The sequence below is a fragment of the Chlorocebus sabaeus genome, chromosome 7 (genome assembly GCF_047675955.1).
Source record: "Chlorocebus sabaeus isolate Y175 chromosome 7, mChlSab1.0.hap1, whole genome shotgun sequence".
Classification (NCBI taxonomy): Eukaryota; Metazoa; Chordata; class Mammalia; order Primates; family Cercopithecidae; genus Chlorocebus; species Chlorocebus sabaeus.
The window spans coordinates 125,454,720-125,471,744 of NC_132910.1; the positions used below are offsets into that span (position 1 = coordinate 125,454,720).

At 35.0% G+C, this 17,025-nt stretch overlaps 1 protein-coding gene across 2 annotated transcripts in view; it reads right to left on the minus strand.

The window, feature by feature from the left end:
* GLRA3 (glycine receptor alpha 3) overlaps positions 1–17,025 on the minus strand; it is a 181,410-nt gene that overhangs the window by 163,543 nt on the left and 842 nt on the right. The gene's annotated exons all lie outside the window — the stretch shown is intronic.

Below are 17,025 nucleotides of genomic sequence, written 5' to 3' on the forward strand. Positions count from 1 at the left end.
CTAAATTTTATGCGGTAAAATACTTCCTAGAACTTTAAAATAAGCACAAAGCATGTTTAAAATAAAAACACTATATATGTTTTATTTTAATTTATGTGTATTATCAGAAAAAAATACTGCAACTATACTGGGAAAAAGTAATTTCACCAATCAGAAATAAGCAATACTGACAGAAATTACCATTATACTTGGGATTTTTAAAGTTATATATTTACAAAGGAAAAGATATAGCAATAGTACTAATGAAATGCATTTTTATAAATCTTCAAATCAATAAGATTCAGGACATAAAAGCATGATATTTTGAAGCACCAGTCTCTAGAGTCTCCAGACTTAAAAACAGATGTACACAGAATATTGCAATGAAGTCATTCTAAATTTATTTTTATAAATAGTATTGAACCAGCAGAGTAGGGACTCATTCAGATTATGGTAGATATTCATGCTTGTATAACTACAGATGTTTATGTTAATATCCCCTTTAAATGGAAGGCTTTCTATCTTAAGTATATTCAAGACAGATTGGGCCTTTTTATTCCTGTGGTGCAAGAAGCCCCACCTCTGCCTGACATTCCTTTATGAAGAGAGAAAATGGCATAGAACAAAGGAGAAACTTAAACAATAAAGCAGAAAAAAGAGTTTATAATTGAAAGTGGTAAGGAGAGGTAAATATAGCACTAGGAATGGTGTCATTCAATTTCACTCTACTGAAAATTAAGCTATACCTCAAGGTTTTTATAGAATTATATTCTTTTTAAAAAGTAAGAGAGAGAAGAGGTTAGCAAGATGCAATCACATGTTAACATTATTCTTAAGATTAATACTCAGTTTATACTTAAAGCTAATATTCTAGGTTACCCACTCTCTCACCCTTCTCTCCTTTTCTCCCCCTTCCTCCATCCTTTTTTCCTACCTTTCTTCTATCTGTATGCCTAAACTATTATGGGCAAACATTAACAGTTTCCCAGGAAACAAAAGGGTTCAGACAGCCTCTAAATTACAGAAGTTATTTCCTGTGGCAATAAGAGCACACACGTTCCTTTAATCAAGCATAACAAAATCCCTAGAGACTGTGCTTTGTACAAAAAGGCTAGGTATTTTCAACATGTAAAGAAAATGGTTCAAAAATGTAAGTGAAAAATACAAGCCAACAATGCCAACCTTGGTGCTCATATACAGAAGAATTTTTAAAAAGAGTTAAACGTCTGAATTTGTTTCAGTCTCATATTTTCCAATGAAAAGATTAAAGATTGTCCTATAATTCTAATTAAATGAGTCATATTTTACCTTTTACAGAGTGATGAGATGATTATTTTTTCTCTAGAAAAGTCTAATACAGTGCTCCTTTGGAAAAATAGAGAATTTTAGTTAGGTGATGTGGGTCCTATCTCTGACGTTGCCACCAAAATTAGTGGAGCCTTAATAAGTAAAGATCATTCCTTGGCTTCATTCGCTTCCTCTTCAGAGCAATAGAAATGTCTGCTGCAATGAGGCTGGACTGAATCCTCTTTGAAAACTACAGTGTGGCCACACCACAGTACCAGAAATAACACAGACTTGGCTTTATTCTGTGTTGCCTCGTAACCAGTTGCATCAGCCTACACTGGTCTGTTTCATTGTTCATCTTTATCACACTTGAGATCTCCCACTTCAAAGATATAATTGAGCATTCAACTAATGAATTATGCTGAATTATGAAATTACAACCTCCAATTCTATAACTTAATATATTCTGCCTCTATTCTAACCTCTTTCTATTTAGTTCCAAAGACTTAGCCCTTTTCTGATTTAAAAATCTATCCTTCAACTATTGCTATTAAAACTCTTCTTTGTCATCTTAATTTAGGTAGTTTGCCGTATGTCTTCTGTATCCCTCTTGTGTCTTTCTAAGCATTTCCAAATCTGTTGATGTCTTTTCTCCAGACTATAAACAAGCTCACATCTCCTTCTGAAACAGATCCCTTGGCAAGACTCACAAAGGGGTTAGCTCGTCTACTCAGCCTGCAGCTCTCGAACCCTCATGGGAAGGTAAGCACACAGGTGAGAGGGTGCAGGGATCAGGACGAATGCTTCTGGGTGCTGGCAGGAGTAGAACTCTGTGTGGCCCTGCGGCAGCAGCAAGGGGGGTATCCATGACCCTTGGAGCTCCAGGGAGCACGTATTACAATGTGCTCCTTTAGCTTTGCTGTCCATAGATGGCTTAAGTGTTTAAAAGCTCAGTGGAGGAGGTGGGGGAGTCAGGGTGACAGCCTTTTGCAGTTGCCCTCTTAGTACCTGAGTTCTTGATGGTATCCAGGAAGAATAAGGTTGCATGAATGAATTGAAGGGTGGTGAATGTGGATGATTATATTGATTAGTGGAAGTGGCTCTCAACAGGATGGGGAACTGGAGAGGGGATGAACTGGGAACGTAGTCTTCCCCTGGAGTTTGGCCATCTCTGACTGAAATTTTCTCCAAAGTTCCACTGTCCAAGCAGTCCCTCTGAAGTCAACCTGCTTCTCTCTGATGTCCAGCTGCTTCTTCTCCTCTCTCCTTTTCTGTCTCTCTGCCACTCTGCCAGTGGAGCATGGAAAGCTTGATGTATTAGTCCATTTTCATGCTGATCATAAGGACATAACTGAGACTAGGCAATTTACAAAATAAAGAGTTTTAATAGACTTACAGTTGTATGTGGCTGAGGAGGCCTCACAATCATGGCAAAGGAGCAAGTCATGTCTTACATAGATTGCAGCAGGCAAAGAAAGAGAGCTTGTGCAGGGAAATTCCCCTTTTAAAACCATCAGATCTCATGCGACTTATTCACTGTCACAAGAACAGCATGGGAAAGACCTGCCCCCATGATTCGATTACCTCCCACCACATCCCTCCCACAACATGTGGGAATTCAAGATGTGATTTGGGTGAGGACACAGACAAACCATATGATTCCATCCCCAACCTAACCCAAATCTCATGTCCTCAGATTTCAAAACCAATCATGTCTTCCCAAGAGTCCCCGCAAAGTCTTAACTCACTTCAGCATTAGCTCAAAAGTCCACAGTCTAAAGTCTCATAAGTGACAAGGCATGCCCCTTCTGTGCAGGAACCTATAAAATCAAAAGCAAGTTAGTTACTTCCTAGATACAGTGGGGGTATAGGCATTGGGTAAATATAGCCTTTCCAAATGAAAGAAATTGGACAAAACAAAAGGGCTAGAGGCCCCATACAAGTCCAAATGCAGCAGGGCAATCAAATCTTAAAGCTCCAAAATGATCTCCTTTGACTCCATGTCTCACATCCAGGTCATGCTGATGCAAGGGGTGGGCTCCCATGGCCTTGAGCAGCTCCACATTGCGGCATTGTGGTTATAGCCCCACTCCAGGCTGCTTTCATGGGCTGGCATTCAGTGTCTGTGGCTTTTCCAGGTGCACAGTGCAAGCTGTTGGTGGATCCACTATCCTGAGGTCTGGAAGATGGTGGCCCTCTTCTCATAGCTCCACTAGGTGATGCCTCAGTAGGGACTCTGTGTGGGGGCTCCCACCTCACATTTCCCTTCTGCACTGCCCTAGTAGAGGTTCTCCATGAGGGCCCTGCACCTGCAGCAAACTTCTGTCTCAGCATCCAGGCATTTCCATACATTCTCTGAAATCTGGGTGGAGGTTCCCAAGCATCAGTTATTGACTTGTGTGCACCCCCATGCTTAACACCACATGGAAGTTGCCAAGCCTTGTGGCTTCCACCCTCTGAAACAACAGCTCGGACTGCACTTTGATCCATTTTAGTAATGGCTGGAGTGGCTGGGATGCAGGGCACCAAGGCCCTAGGCTACACACAGTGAAGGGATCCTGGGCTGGCCCACAAAACCATTTTTTCCTCTTAAACCTCCAGACCTGTGATGGGAGGGTCTGTCACAAAGGTCTCTGACAAGTCCTGGAGACATTTTCCCCATTATCTTGGTGATTAACATTTGACTTCCCATTACTTATGCAAATTTCTACAGCCAGCTCGCATTTCTCCTCAGAAAATGGGAGTTTCTTTTCTATGGCATCATCAGGCTGCAAACTTTCTGAACTTCTATGCTGTCTCCGTTTTAAAACTGAATGAATGCACGTGGGAATTCAAGATGAGATTTGGGTGGGGACACATCCAAACCATATCACTTGATAAAATGCACATTCTGAGTCAGTGAGTATGTGGTAGAAGACAGTGTTTGTAGTTCTAATAAGCTTCCAGGTTGATGATTTTCTTCCTGGTTAAAGGACTACACATTGAATAGTTAGGTCCATGATGGGGAAAGACTTCTCCTCATCTACATGCCCCAGTTGGTTATAGGTTTGCTGTGTTTTCCGTAGCTCAGTCTTTAGGGTGTGAACTGGGGCCTGGCACAGCTGGAGCCCATAGGCCAGAGATCTCTGTGAGTCACCAGGTTTATTTACCCCAACAGGATGAAACATCAAAGTGTGCTTCTCAACAATAAAAAAAATATTGGAAAACCCTTCCCCAGAATTCTCGCCATCCAATCTCACCTATTTCCAGTTCTTATACTCCCACCTGTATATTCATTAAATGGATATCTCATAGGCATCACGTTCACTATATATATCGAGAACTTAACTCACAATATTTGTCTACAAGACTGTTTCTTTTCTTGTATATTCTATTTTTGTCATGACATTATCATTCTCCAGGTTACTAAAGGAATAAATACAATTATCTTACACTACTCTTTCTTTTTCTCACATCCAATCAATGGACAAGTTTTTGTTGTTGTTGTTGTTGTTGTTGTTGTTGTTTTTTGTCATTTCTCATTGTGTTTCCTTCTCTCTATTTTTGAAATCTGCTTTAATACTGATCACGTACTATGCTCTTTGAAGCCAGTTTTGCCCCTCCCCAACAATCAACACATTTTCTTCACAGTTATCCATATTATTTATCTTTTTTTCATTTGTGTTGTCAAATGTTTGGCATGCCTTTTTTTTTTAATTTTTAATTTTAATCTTGTGGGTACATAGCAGGTGTCTATATTTATGGTGTACATGAGATCTTTTGATATAGGCATGTGATGTGTAATAATCACATCATGTATAATGGGGTATCCACCCCTCAACTATTTCCATATTACTTCTTTAGTGATATTTCTCAGATGATCTGACCATGCTCCTTTCCTACCTGTCACAGTCCTTTTTGCTTCAGTGAAGGTCTGAGTTCCACAAGGAAGAATGTATCTGGAGCCTCTGGACATCCTTTAGAGATGCTTCCAAGAAGTTCAGCATGCCACTTCTATTTACAATTTCTTGGCCAAAACTTGGCCACAGAAGCACATAAGCCTGCCAGGAAAACTGCAAAATCTTTAACATCTTGGAAGTGCCTTTAAAGAGAAGGCTCTTCTTTCTGATGGCTAAAAAGAAGCCAGAATGAATGAAAGCAGAGCATCTATCTTCTATCTCAAAGAAGCAATCCCACATTAAGGGTGGCAAAACAGCAAGAGAGAAGGACTGGCAACCCTCTATTCCAGCCTTGAGCTGTTCAATTGCTTTTCTTTTCTTTTTTTTCTTTTCCTTTTCTTTCTTTTACTCTTAAGAGGAAGAAAAATCTTTCTTAAACCAATGTTATTGCACATTTTCTGTCACTCACAAATGAACTTAATCTGTACTGAAACAACAATAAGAGGCTGGTCTGTTCATCCCTTGTTTACTTTCTTGCCATTCAAAAGCCCTCTCTTCTACTATACAATGAATTTTAGAAACAAAGATAGATATCTGGCATTAAAGTTACTAATATATGTACTTTTTTGAGATGGAGTCTTGCTCTGTTACCCAGGCTGGAGTGCAGTGGCACGATCTCGGCTCACCGCAACATCCACCCCCCAGTCCAAGCAATTCTTCTGCCTCAGCCTCCCTAGTAGCTGGAATTACAGGTGTGCCCCACAAAACCTGGCTAATTTTTGTATTTTTAGTAGAGATGGGGTTTCGTCATGTTGATCAGGCTGGCTGGTCTTGAAGCCCTGACCTCTAATGATCCACCCACCTCAGTCTCCCAAAGTGCTGAGATTACAGGAGTGAGCCAGTGCACCCGACCAAGGTTACTAATATTTAATTAAATAAGAAATTATAGCTTTAATGCTAAGTATGTATTTTCTGCTAAAGAGAGATCATCAGATTTTGACTATATTAGTTTTAAAAAATTGTAGTTGGATAGAACAGATCTACACTTTACATTTTAAAAGTAACATATTAAATATAATCACTCAGTCTATAGAAAGATCACTCAGTTCTTCAAAGAGAGAACCAAGATCTAATCCTGAGCCTTATTTCTCCAGATTTCTTCTTATCTTCACATGGCACACAAGTGAATGAGGAGAGGCAATAGAATTCAAGGACAGTTAATTTAGAAAACATCTGAAATAAATGAGATATTTCTTATAAAGGCATATATCTCATCCTTTTACCACTATGTTTTAAATTTAATTATGATTTTTCTCTAGGAATTTGAATTTTTTTCATATCAATTAAGCGTAATCTTTGATGTGAGATTGTATTTATGATAACTATACATATACCCACAGGGAATGATATGCATTCGCCCTTTTGAAATAGAGCAAAATTTTTTGTTCACAGTTATCACTTAGGGGGAAATATTTAGGCTACACATACAACCTAATTCTCCACTATAGTCTCAGGAGGCACCAGCAAAGGTCCGCAGCAGAGTCAATGACTTTGATGATTCTCACCCTATTTAAGATTTGCAGCAAGAGATATCCTAAATTTCAGAGATTTAAGGGGAAAAATATTTTAGAATCTTTTCAAGTGTTTTAAGGTCTTTACAAAGAAACAGCATAAAGCAGAAGGAAGATTTCTAATAGTTCTATCTTTATAATCCTCTGCTGCTTCTATTCTTACCAATAAATAAAACAGGAGGCAAGTTAAGGACACAGAGGTCCATTTATTTGTGCTAGACAGTAGGATATACAAAAAAAGAAAAGTCTCTTGGTACTTTAATAGGCTAAATGTAAGTCACTTCTTATAAAGGAATGATTTAATAACTGGTGGAAAATATTTAGTACATATTAGATTGTTTTGTTATTACTAAGAAGGTAATTTATAAAGACAGATTTTCTCTAACTTCCTGTGATTAGGATTTCATTACACACTTCCATCTTCATCACTTATCAGAAATGTAATCGCTTGTTTATAAAATCAAGAAAACTTATATCTCTCTTTTTTATTGGATGTTTATCTCGTTTAACCTACTAATAATTTAGTTTCTGTCTTTAAATTTCTGATAAGTAGAACAAACTGATTTTAAATGATGGAAATTAACGAAAACATGTGTATGTTGACATCAATTGGACAAGTGAATACAGAATAGCTTATTAAAATATGTTCTTCCCTTACAATCAAGTGCGGACAATGAAAAATTTTGTAACAGAAAAATTATCATTTGAATAAACATTTGCTGATATTTTATAATTCCCTTGAAGAGTCATACAGATTTTCCTCAGCAGCCAGTCCTAACACAACAATACAGCATGGATTCGTTTGAAAAGAAAACTTGAGGGCCCATGTGGAAATATCTCCATGAAGTTCGCCATATTCTCCATTCCACATGGAAACTGTGGCCTGTGGCAACAATGCTTTTCCTGCCCATTCTAATTCCATCCTCTTTTCTGCCCATTCAAATTCCATCACCTGCTTAAGATTCATTTAATATTTTCTCCTTCTTTTTAAAGAATTTATACTCCTTTCCAGAAAAAAGGTTTTTTCTCAATATTTATTATTATTTTGTGTAGTTATTCATAATTATACTTTCAGTTATTGTCAGCAAAGAATCATCACTCAACTACCTTTTATAGAGACTCATAGGATTAACACATAAATGTATGTAAACAAAGAGATTAAAAGACAAATACAAATGTTCTGTGATACCAATGATTCTCCATCTATCTAGAGAATTAGAAATTTATTCGAGATTTTGATCCCAGAACTCTGCTAGGTGTAAAACTAGAAATCCAAATATGATACCTTGAGAACATGCATCATTTATTTGGTTAATATTTAGTGTTGTCATTTAGTTATGCTTTCTCTTTTCAGTGCAAATATCTTTTTTAAACTAGATGATTACATCATACATTGATTTAAAGATATGTCTTCTATATGAAATAGCTGTTTTCTACAGCTATTATGGTATGAAGCATTATTTTAGTTGAAAATATTTAAGAAAAACCATCACACATAAAAGCTGACTACTAATGAAATAGTAGAGTTGGGAATTGTTTCTAAATATGAACAAGTAAGGCATAGGTGAGTAAGAAAATGAAAATTTTTAAGATTTCTTTTTCTAGACATTTTTCTGTGAAAAGGAAAGATAAGAGGCAAGTGGGGATATATATTACCACAGACACATAAAATTGGGAATAAAGAAAAATAAGCTACACCGAATTCCTCATCGAATGTTCCCCTGAATGTGAGAAGCACAGAATGATAGCATAGTAATTTTAGCCTGGAGTTATTTATCTGAAATTGTGAATTTGCTTTTGAAAAGAAGAAATAGTGCTTCATACCAGAAATTATAAGCCCTTTCAGCATGCTAGACATTCTTTCAAGTCCTGCAGATAGAACTGGGAATGTGTTTTGGTCCCTGCCCTCGAAAACTTCACAGTTTGAGCTAGATGGAGAACTCAGACAGTGGCAACAGTCCTGGGCAATGTGGCATTGGCACACCGAGGAAGCATCCTCATCTAGACTTCAGGGAGACCACAGGCTTCTTAGGGAATGTGAAATGAGTTAAACAGGAATTAGCCAGGCACAGAGATGGGATTCACATTTTTCTCCCAGTCATTCAATGAAGGACATTTGGGTAGTCATTTCATTGAGACTCAAATCACTTAACTTCTTGCAGGCTTCCACCTAAAGTATTAGACGACCAATCTGACACACTCCCCCCACCACCCACAGAGAAGGCAGGCATTATTTGCTGGTGATTTCCTCATACCCTACTGCTCTAGTAATTACATCTATTTTCTTTTCATTAGTAGTGTTTTACTCGTTGCCACAATTAGCTACCAATTATATATTTTTTAATTTTTTAGTAACATTACTGTGAGATTGTTGTACATATTTCCTAACTCCTGAACTGGAGAACATCCAGAGTTAATATCAAGACCAACTGTTGAAATCTTGCTTTATAACTAAAGGTTAACTTTAAGAAGGAATGTAAACGTTTTACATGTATTTGACATCAAAAACAAAGTCAGCAGAATCTAAACCTAGTCAACAGTGTATAGAAAAACAAATGACATAGAAATGAAAATATATCCAAGATTATTTTTAAAGATATTTGAATAAAATTATGATATGACATTAGTAAGAGCAGTAGTGTCTACAGAGGAAGTCTAGTGACTTTTTGAAGCCGTATACATTTATAGAAAAATATACTGTTAAAGTTCTCTAATGCTTTTAAGACTAACTTATTTTACAGACTGTTTTATTTGTTTATTATAAAAAGCTGTAAAGTCCTAGTAAAATTCAAAATAAATGAATACTTTTTTATGGTTTTATTTCTATGTCATGACCCAAAATTATAAGTTATATGGCCCTAGTCAAAGAAGCATCATAAAAGCATAGCAACCATTATAACAAGGGGTGGTATCATCCCAAGATGGGTAGGCAGAATATTTTTTCTTGGGGGGATAAAAAGTCTTATTATTTTTATTTTTAAAATAAATATGTAGAGAGAGTACATAAGAAAATACATGATATATCTATGGTATTACAATTTCATGGAAGTCCGTTACAAAAAATGTCTATGAAAGGTGCCTTAAGAGGCAATAATGAAAAAAGTTGAGAAGTATACATTACATCACACAATACAAATGCTTTACACAATACGAATTCAGTTTTTCATGGGTCAAAGAATCAAACCCTTCTCTTTTCCACTATATGCTGCCAATTGTATCTGTTTTACAACCTCTTCTTGAAGTAGATAATATTTTCTAAGAAGACTGTTTGATCCTATAAACTTTATGAGATCTTAAACACAATACTTCCTTTTTACTCCACATGATGACACAGACAACTAAATAGAATTCAAATCTAAAATCCTAGAAAGATGTGGCAGACAGGAGGTGGTATCTCAGTGCTTATGTATTATTTGTTGAGCATGTATGGCATTGAAATAAACATTATGGAGAAACAACAAAGGTCAGAAATGATTCTATCCCCATGGGAGTTAAAATTTAGATACAGAGAGAAAACTTGCATGAAAATCTAAAACACAAATTGGAAACGGATATCATAGGTTCTCCTCTGCACAGTGATATAGTGTTAAAAGTTGGGGTTTTGTTTCCCCAGTACTTAACACACTGCTTTGCATGTAGCCATTGCTCCCTACATTATTATAGAAGTTACAGAGATGTTCAGGTAGAATTCCATGGGCTCTCTGAAACTAGAGAATCCAAACTTCATGCATGGAGTGCCTGCATGGAAAACATTATCATTTAAAACCATGGCTCAAATATAGGCACAATTTTTATGAACAGGAAAGTCATCGTACATGGATAAAAACCCCAAAGAACACAGAAACAAATATTTGTGGAGGTACATATAAGAAAAAGTAGTTGACTTTGTCTAGGAGAAAACAGAAGACATTTTAGTTTTTGCTAATTAAAAACAATAAATATTCTCCTTCTGCGTAAATAAGTCCTTATCACAGGGAATTTTAAAGTTTAAGGGATGACCACCTGTTGAAGGTGTTGTTCAGAGATTCTAAAATTTAGTTAGGATATTGGATGGACCAGTTACCTCCATTGTAAGCCCAGTCATTCTGTGTTGGCAATGGTTGTATAATATTATCAGAAATATATCAGGGTTTGTCCACAATTCCTAATTGGATATGGCAAATGTTTGTAGGCACTCATGGAGAATTCTTCACTGCTTATATCGGAAATCCTTCCAATCAGTAAGCTTTTTCCAGAGACCTTTAAATTTTATGCTATTCCTAATTGTACCACTGAGGTGATTGCTTCTGTGCATTGTGTTGCCTACAAGGTACTCGCAATACTTTCTCCTAAAAGCATCTCTAGTAAGGAAAACATTTTAGAAATATGCTATGATGGAGCTGTATTGTTTTATGACTGTTTTCCCTTCTGATAACATCTCAGGATTTAAAACTCCATTTATTGAAAATGTGTGTTGTTGTCATGCAGTTGTTAGAATAGCTTCCTTGACTGTCACTGAACAGCTCATTCCATTTATACACTGTGTTTGTTGCTACCAGTTAGTTCTGTCTTGGAATTTCTGCCTTCACTCCAGAACCAGTTCTCTGGAGGAGTCAATCGTCTCTCTTGGTCATTTCCCCAAGCAAAATAAAGTCACAGGATATACCATCCACCTAATAAAAAAACAAAAAACTAAAACTCGAAAAATAAAAACATTGTATTTCCACATATACATGTGTATACACATGAATTTGAGGCGGGTGGATCATGAGGTCAGGAGATAGAGACCATCCTGGCTAACATAGTGAAATCCTGTTGCTACCAGAGATACAAAAAATTTAGCTGGACATGGTGGTACATTCCTGTAGTCCCAGCTACTCAGGAGGCTGAGGCAGGAGAAGCGCTTGAACTTGGGACGCAGAAGTTGCAGTGAGCCAAGATTGCACCACTGCACTCCAGCCTGGGCAACAGAGCGAGACTCTGTCTCAAACAACAAAAAACACCCTGCTGCAACCATGTCCCTACAAAGGACACAAACTCATCCTTTTTTATGGCTGCATAGTATTCCATCGTGTATATGTGCCACATTTTCTTAATCCAGTCTGTCACTGATGGACATTTGGGTTGATTCCAAGTCTTTGCTATTGTGAATAGTGCCGCAATAAACATACGTGTGCATGTGTCTTTATAGCAGCATGATTTATAATCCTTTGGGTATATACCCAGTAATGGGATGGCTGGGTCATATGGTACATCTAGTTCTAGATCCTTGAGGAATCGCCATACTGTTGGAGTGGGGAGGGATTGCATTGGGAGTTATACCTGATGTAAATGACGAGTTGATGGGTGCTGACGAGTTGATGGGTGCAGCACAGCAACATGGCACAAGTATACATATGTAACAAACCTGCACGTTATGCACATGTACCCTAGAACTTAAAGTATAATAATAATAAAAAAAAAAACACCCTGTAAGTATTGTTAATGCAAGTATATAAATAATCCTATAGAAAAGGGTAGGAGACAAGTTTGGTGGGAAAATTAAGGAGACTTTACTAGATATGTTTCAGGCTATAAGGAAAAGTAGATGATGTACCTTTTCCAAAATAATTCCCTGAAAATGTCCTGAGAAAACTTGGGTAAAGTATGTTACCTGTAAATATGGACTAGTTTATTAGATTAGCTAAAATTAGAGAAATGCTAATAATAAGGTTCTCTTGATAAGTGATAGAAATATATTAATATATGCTATTAATAAGAACTGGTCCTTGAGATAAATAGCATAAAACTATGGTAAATCTGCAACATCACCATTTGGTTCTGATAAGTCTCATCAATACAGCTGAGCTCAGGGATCTTTAAGTACTTCTCCTTGTCCTGCTCCAAGTGTTCTATCCTCATCATTGACAAATATATTTTCCATTCTTTCTTTTCACCACAGTATACCGACCTTTATAACCTTTTGAAAATCCATGCTCTGACAATTAAATCTATGCAAATATCTGAATTCCCAGCTGATGGCAAGAAACCTAGCTTTTCTGCAAGCATCTTAACCTCAAAATACCCCAAACCAAATTCAATGTCTTCTTTTCTTCCAACTACGCAAATCCTCTACTATATTTCACTATTTCTTTTAAGAAACTACATTTTGAAGAAATATTCTCACATAGTTTCCAAATTCTAAAACAATCAGAATAAACTTTTATTCTAGTAGTTGTGTCATTGTTTCTTTACATAGTTCTTATATAGTTACTATCACCAATCCTATGACTAATTGTAATTTTGAGGTAAACACTACCTCTTAAGGAAAAGAACTGATAGGGATATTTTGAGTCAAGTTATAAAATTATTCCTGTAATGATGACTTCTCAGTTAGAATTAAATTACTTGCTTCTAAATTTTAGCCATATTCCATTGTGAAGCAATGCTGTGACTCCTCCATATTTTTGTAGTTTTATTCATGTAGCTAGCTCAATAGTTGTTGCTAGTAGAATACAGTTTTGAATCATTAACTGCAATTTCAACTGATTTTGACAGCCACCCTTTCCCAATCATAGTATGTACATAGATACATACTATGTATCTGTACATCTGTACCATTCCTTTTGCATAGAATATTCCCTTTATATATCACTTTGCCCCTTGAACAAATATCTTACAAGGCCCACCACAAATACCAAGGCTTCTTGATGGTTTTGCTTCCTTATATTCCCTAAAATATTGCTATCTGTAATTGTTTCTTTTGTTGTTTGACCCTTTTCAGTTTATTCTAGACTCCAAGTTGCTAAATGGAAAAGGTAATATTTGTTCAATCATCCATAGCTAAATTGTGATTGGCACAAAAATTTGTGCACAGAATTTCGTGAATAAATCTTGTTGAATTGCTTAATCTTATACAGTAAACACATAATTGCTGATTGGCTTGTCTCAGTACACAGTTGTGTGTTTAAGGGAAGAAAAACTATACAGAAGAGGAAATATTTTTCAAGATGTTCTTTCAATTGGCAGCGCAAATTGCTCGAGGCATGGACTGGACTATGATTCTTCCATACATGGGACAATTTATTGTTATTTTCAGAGAAAAAGGGAAGAATCACGTTATATATATCAAAGATTCTTTAAAAACTATATAGAATCTTGCTACACCTGCATGTAGTAAATCATAACAATAGTAAAAGTTTATTCCTAGAAATACAGCTTTCTTCAATATCTTACATAGAAAAATAGAGACAACATTAAAAATTATTCCTCTCATCCTCCAAAAACATACCAACAGCAAAACCAGTAAGTTCCATGCTAAAATAGTTTACTAAGGCTTTGAAGTAAACCAAGAAAATATTACATTTTTTATTGTTATGATATCTGAAATTCACACATTCAGGTTTTGATACAATGTGCCCAGTTTATTCAAGTAGAAATCCTGCATTGATATCAACATGTAAAGATGAAAATTTAAAAGATATGGCAAGAAAGTAATCAACTTAAATGAAACATTTTTGGCTGTTTCCCTGCTTTTGGAAGTTGTTCTGCAAGCTCTTCATAATGATCACTTATCTGCATTTCAAAGAAAGCTGAACACTGATGTTTTGTTCTTTATTTTATTAATATGATAACTAAAATCCAAAAGTCATAGAAGAATTATTTCATAAAATAGCAATATCCAAACCAAGTATGAAAGTTTTAAAAACTTTTTGGAAATATTTTGTAAATATTTTTCTGCTGCTTTTGCCTTAATAATGTTTATTTACTAAAGTATGGATGATATTTTAGTGCTTTTGAAAACATAAAAGCACTAAAGTATCATCTGTAGGTTTATAAAAATATGCTAGAAATACTAAAAATTTGTATAACATTGCACTCATCAAATTGTGTAGTAGTAGGCAACAGAAACTCTCATACATTACTGATATAAGTGTAAAAACATACAACTACTTTGGAATAATGGCAGTATCTACTAAAGTTAAACACATCCATGCCTATGTTTTGCTTAGCAATTCCCCTTCTAGAGAAAGTCCTGGACCTTAACTTCATGATCCCAAAATGCATACATGTATTCACCACAAAAGATGTTCAGAGATATTCACAGCAGTACTAACAAACCCTAAGAAATACCCATATACTCATCAACAGGACAATAGGTAAGTTAATTATGATGTATTCATATAATGGCATATGATACAGCAATGGGAATGAATAAGCTATTGTTACATGCAACAATACGGATAAATCACATAAACATAACACTTATAAAAATAAAGCAGACTCAGAGTAATTATATAAAATTCTAAAATGGAAAAAAAACACATTTATTATATAAGTCAGGAGAGTGATTACCTTTGACCAAGGTAGTGCCTTGGAAAGGATTATGGTGGAGGAAGAGGGTGGGGTGGGTGCTTCTGTGACAGTCACACTTCTACTTGTTGAACTGTAGTCTCTTCACTTAGGTGTGTTCCCTTTGTAAAACTTTTTCTAGAGGGAAATGTATTATTTGTGCATTTTTCTCTGTGTATATTGTATCTCAAAAATATGTTTTTAAAAAATCTTCAAAGCCTATGAAATAAAAAGTGTGTACCAGTAAATTATCTACTTATAAATATCTGTGGTTTCTGGTTGTTGTTGCCTCCAAATTGCCCTGGTAAGCTGTTTTCAAATTTAAAAATATGTTAGGAATTAATGCCATTACTTTCTTTTGTCTTTATCTTTTTTCTTGTCTCCTCTGTGCTCAACACATCAGGGTTAGAATTAGAGAATAAAGAACCATTGCCATGAAGACATTTATTTTACAAAATATTTCCAGTAGAGGGAGCTTTCCTTTTTTTTTCCACAGGAAATTCTGTTTTGGCTGTCATCACTAAAAGTGAAAATGCATAATTTTTTACATATAATTAAAGTTCTTCATAGAGTGATAACTTACTCTCATCTAAGACTAGTCATGGATAGATAAAAATTTATTTGATTTATGAAAGGAGAAAGAAAAACTTGATGAAGAATATAAGTTAAGAAGTAAAACTTTTGTATGTTATATGTCTTTTCAAATAATTACATTTTTGCGCTACTCATAAAATTTATTTCTAACTACAATTATTTAAGATTAATGAAGATAAATTCTTATAATCACAGTCATCCATTTGAAATACTTTTCATAGCTTTTAACACAGTTGGACAAAAATCAGAGAATCTAGTGATGCAAATTATTTATCTCAGAACATGTTTTAACAAATATCATAGTGAATTGCCATTATACAAATTTAACCTCATTGACTAAAACATTTCGGTTTCTGACTTTAGCTTCCTAAATCTATATATCTATCAACTAAGCTAATCTGATTTCTTTGAAAAAAGGCATTTTACCATCTAAGCCATGAAGAAATATATGACAGGGAAATTATCAATTTATATTTTAACATGAAGTTCGTACTCCTTTACATAAAAATTTCATAAATATAAAAGCTCCATATACTTTGCTTTAATTATTACAAATAAAATTTCTGACAATAATAAAGTTACAAAAATTTACTAGATCATATAAAAATGATTTTCATTGAAAATATTTTGGTTAAAAATAGTTGAATTTCTTATTTTGGGAAAAAATCAATAATTTCAGAAATAATAACCATCAAAATCAGTTTCTATTCTATATAAGCAAATCAAAATAATTTAAGTTTCTATAAGGTAGTTTGAGATACACTACTGGTTTTTTTAAGGTAGCCCAAAGATGAAAAATTGACATAACAATAAAGAATATTTACATACTCCTAATAGAAATCAGTATACATATAACTTGGTTACTCTAGTTATTTGACTTCAATCCCCCTTTGAAAACCTTGCAAGCCATAAAAATGGAAATCCTATGGTAATTAATTGTAATAGTAAAATAAAATTTATATTGGTGGGTTAAAATTCTATGTGAGCAGTACCTTACCTTTACACACTCATTAAGAACGGGGTAAAATTATCTGATCCTTTGCCTAGTTCTCTTATACTCTTTAAATTATTTTTTAAGCCTGCCAAATATGACAGGATCATGATAAGAAAATGACATGTTATAGAACAATTTCATAGTTTAATGGCTTTGTAATAATATTACTTTCATCAGGAAGATTATTCCTGACATAGAACATATCAAATAATCTATTTATGATTTTGCTTTCATGTATTACCTGAACTAGGTCATTAGAAAATAGTACTTGCAAGGCCCTTATTTTGATTCATTTAACTTAACCTTTGAATATACCAACAATGTTTGGAGTTTCTCTCATCAGTAAATGACTGTCTTCTATATTTCTGCATTTAAAAAAGTAATGTCTCATTTCTAAATAGTAAATGTTTTG